Genomic DNA, 4,787 nt, shown 5'->3' on the forward strand with positions numbered 1-4,787 from the left:
ATAAATAGATTACATATTTCTTACAATTTTTAAGTTTGAAGAGTACTCATCATTTTTTAGTTAGGTGTAATCGATTACAAAAGTACTCATCACCTAAGGATTTGATGTAACCGATTAAAAAATTAATCTTAATTGTTAAGTACGTGAAAAATTGAGTACTTTGTACTAAAAAAGGAAAAAAACTAATCAAGTACTCCTTAACTCTGCTTAGAACGGGGCCTGTATATACTGTATAAACCTGTTCTTGTATACATGAACTAATACTATTATTAGGCTTCCTATATAACATAATAGTAACTCATTTTAGGTTAAAAAAAATACAGAGCCACCATTAAATAGTTCATAAAAATAAATTTTTTGAAATATAGCTATTAAGAAACCCATACAATTTTTATAAATTGATCACAAGATATCCATGGAACTTTCTTACGAGCTAAATCTCTTCTGTAGGAAAACACTGAGTTCCTCTTGGACCTTAATGGTAGCCATTGTGTGGAAGAGTACTCAGGCCTGATGAGCACTTAAAGATCTTTACAATCGCCCACTCCCACTATTGATACATCTTTGTTCAATTTGCACTTGAAGTTTTTTTATCTTGTTTTCTTCACGATATAAACAGAGAAAAAGAAATTGGCTCGGTTTCAAGAGATTTTATGAGGGCTCAAAATAAGGTCCATTGTCCCAAATATTATACTGTAGGTACACGTATGTTTTCCTTTTAATTATTCAGTTAGGATCTTATACATATTGCAGTTGAAAACTTCCAGATATCCAGCGATTTAAAAATAAACACTTCAATATTAATCAAGGAAGTAAGTTTATTTATTTAATATTATTTTTATTTTTTATCTGAAAATGGAATATACAGTAAGGGACAGTGTTGCAATCGTGAAAAATTTAAAATTCAAGTTTTAGTCGAAAATATACCTTTTGAGGTACCCTGAGTCGAAATAACAAAATTCCTAAAAAAAATATGTGATTTGTCAGCCTAGCTCACATACGAAAAGTCGTACGAGACTTAAAGGTTTAAAAAACGTTTTTGACAAAATCGATCAACCGGAATTGGCAATTAATCGATTTTTCACATTTTTAAAATTTTCTCAAACAGATCTCCAACAACTCGGTCTCTACCAAACCTAGCTTTAATATCATCAAGGTACTATTCTCATTGAAATAGTTCAACAGGGCTTAAATGCCAAGTTTTCAAAAAAACTTCCTCTAAAGTACCTATTTTTTATTTATGTTAATAATTATCTACGTTACATTAATTTTGTATGTAATACTAAATGAATAAAAATAAACTATGAAAGGATTTGATAATGAACATAATAAGATAAGCTAACAAATATTTTTTTTATAGTTACAATATGTGTTATATCTTGACGTGTTATATCTTGTTAGCAAGACGAAGAGTTTAGAAAATATAAAAGTTAACATTGGAGATTGAAAAAGATAGTGAAAATGGCCATAATAGGATAAATAAAAAATCAATACTAATACGAGTTTGTCTGGCAGGCGCATGAGAATTTATTTTCGTTTTGCCAGTCTGATGCTGTTGTCATATCGACGTAATAATTAAATAATTACTTTTTGATTTCATTCAAACTATCTTTGACTCTTACAGAAAAGGATGACCAACTCCATAAAATAATTAACAGCATTTTCTATATCAGTTTAATAACAATTCGGTATTTAATAAATCGTTAAGATCATGATGTAAATTTTAGTTAATTGTTATATTTTTGTCATACTTTTTCAAAAGTAAAATATTATATTTTTGGAGACTGAAAAGACAGGAAACTGCACGCAGATTCAGACTATTACAGCACTTACTAGACAAACGGTCTAAACTTCCAACTCATTACAAAAGACTGATCTACATGACAATAATAAGGCCCATCTGGACATACGGAGTTGAGCTTTGGGGCTCTACTAAACCTTCGAATTCCTCTCGTATCCAATCCTTAAAATTTAAAATCCTTAGTAAAATCCTCAATCCTCCTTATTTTGTTACTAATAAAACCATCCATAAAGACCTAAATGTTCCTTACATAACCGATCTAGCCCGAACCCGATATCACTCCTTCCATTATAAACTCCCAAACCACTCACTCCTCCTAGTTTCTAACCTTGCACCCTCTTCCATTCCAGACAATCCTCCGAGGCACCTGAAAAGAAGATGACCACGAGACCTGCTAATTTAAAATGTCATTAAGACCTAAATGTTCCTTACGTAACCGATATAGCCCGAACCCGATATCACTCCTTCCATTATAAACTCCCTAACCACCCAAACACACTAGTTTCTAACCTTGCTTCCGCTTCCATTCCTGGAAATCCTTCGAGGCGCCTGAAAATAAGATGGCCTCGTGACCTTATATTGTAAAATGTTTTTAGAGTTTTACTACTGGGTAGTTTCTCTACTTGCTGTATCATATCATTATCATTATGCTATTATGATCAAATTTACTTTTATTTTTTATACAGTTGTAAATATCAATAAATAAAATATAAAAAATAATAATAATAATTTTGGGACTAGAAATATTATTATTTCTAAAAGGAAGATGGTCTGGGTGCAGCCAAAGAAAAACTCAAATAGTGATTTAACCATTTATATTTAGCCAACTTTTCGCCCCACGTTGCATGGCTTCATCAGGGCTAAAAAAGATTAAAAAACTTTAATGATGTAAACATAGATGAAAAATTAAAAAGATGTACAATGAAACTTAAAAATTAAATAAGAATAAAAAAAAAGACATATAAAATAAAGTGCAAATTAAGAGATGGAAAAACAGCGATAAGAATAAAAACAAAGTATCTTTCGGAGTCGAAGTCAGAGTATATTAGTAAGCTACGCTGATCCCTTTTTCCATATCTTAGCTTGCACTTTATTTTATAATTTTTCTTATTATCTGTTATTATTTCCGTTCCCATTAATTGTCTATAACCTGTCCATTGTACAGCTTTTTCATTTATGTTTACATCATTTAAATTTTTATATCTTCTTTAGACCTGATGAAGCCCTGCAACGTGGGGCGAAACGTGGTCTCAATATAGATTAATCACTATTTGAGTTTTTCTTTAACCGCACTCAGTATTATTGAAATGCACTGAGATCTTTCAGTATTATTACTTCTGTAAAAAATTGGAGTTTTAAAATCTGTCAAATAAAAGAAATTTGGAAAATTATTATAGAGGAATATCGTAATAGTATAAAAATATTTTTTCTTAAACGAGGGAGGATTGATTTCAACTCAAAGTAGGATGGTATCTGAATGTTGAGTGATAGGCCTATACAACAAGATTTTTTTAATGTTACGTTGGATTATAAACATTACGAATAATATCTACCATAGAAGCTCAATTTAGATACTGCCTACTACTCCACCAAACCGAGAACTAAAACAATGGTCTCTTGGCAAGAGTGACAAATACCAACCCACGGAGGTAACATTTGTTGGCCTTCCTCAGTAACATATTCTGTCCGCTGATGGTTATTCATCTTTCCGTTCCTATTCGTGAGATGGAGGGGCGTATATTTCACCGCTAAAAAAATTCTCAACTACCAACCTCTAGGAAATTTTTGGGTTTCAGTCATCTGAAATAAATTATTCCCTTCCAAAAACAATTTCATTTTTATCGACACATAAATAATTTAAACTCTATTTGTATCTGTAATTATTCGGTCCCAGATCTGTATTAATAAGCCCGAGAGAATAAATATTTAATTAAAGTTCCTTAAGGATTGCGTGGTTGCTATAATGTCGATCGATTAGTGTAATTTTCTTTTTCTAAACACTGATCTATGCGCAATTATTAAATTTTTTAAAATTAACATACGCCAGGGCCTAATTATAGAATTTCTTATAAGAATACAAATACAATACTTTCTTTTTCTATTTATTTAGTGATACAACATTATTGCATAAAAATGCATCTAGTAAATGTGATATTAGTTATATTACAATGGCATATGAATGTGAAGAAACTATCACTTGGAAGCATTCTAATAACACTTCTAAATTAGGTCTCATAGACATCTTCTTTTCAAGCGTCTTCGAGGTTATCAGGAATAGAAGAGGAAGTAGAGTTAGAAACCAGTATGTTTAGGTGGTGAAGGAGTTCAGAATGTAAGGATTGATATCTGGTTTGGGCTAGATCGGTTACATATGGCACATTAAGGCCTTTATAGGTTACTACATTTGTGACAAAGAAGCATTAACGATTTTACGAATTTTAGATTGAAAGGATTGGGTACGGAACAAATTGGATGGTTTAGTGGAGCCCCAAAGCTCTACTCCGTCTAGACAGACCTTACTTTGGCGACGTACATCAATCTTTTGTAATGGATAGGTAGAATCGAAGTTTAGACCCTTTGCCCAGTAAATGTTGTAACAGTCGGAATTAACGTGTAGTTCCCTGTCTCTTCAGTCCACATCAGTCGATTGTCCAGATTTAGTCCAAGGTAGAGGATCTGTTCGATATATCAACAAGTGGAACACTATTAAAGGATACTGTGGCAGTCAGTAGGTTTAAGACGAAGGTTAATTTGATGACTCAGTGCATCTTTCTGGAGACTTTTCGTCTCAACGATCGATTTGTGGTAAACCAATATAATTTTTTTCTGGAAGATTATTGATTGACCGTGTGTAAAGATGAAAGGAATATGGTCCGGGTGCGGTCAAAAAAACTCAAATAGTAGAATATACTATTTTATTGAGCCAACGTTTCGCCCCACGTTGCAGGGCTTCGTCAGGGCTAAAAAAGATACAAACACATAGTTA

Source organism: Halyomorpha halys, unplaced genomic scaffold (assembly GCF_000696795.3).
Source record: "Halyomorpha halys isolate HHAL.00 unplaced genomic scaffold, Hhal_1.1 Scaffold482.1, whole genome shotgun sequence".
Classification (NCBI taxonomy): domain Eukaryota; kingdom Metazoa; phylum Arthropoda; class Insecta; order Hemiptera; family Pentatomidae; genus Halyomorpha; species Halyomorpha halys.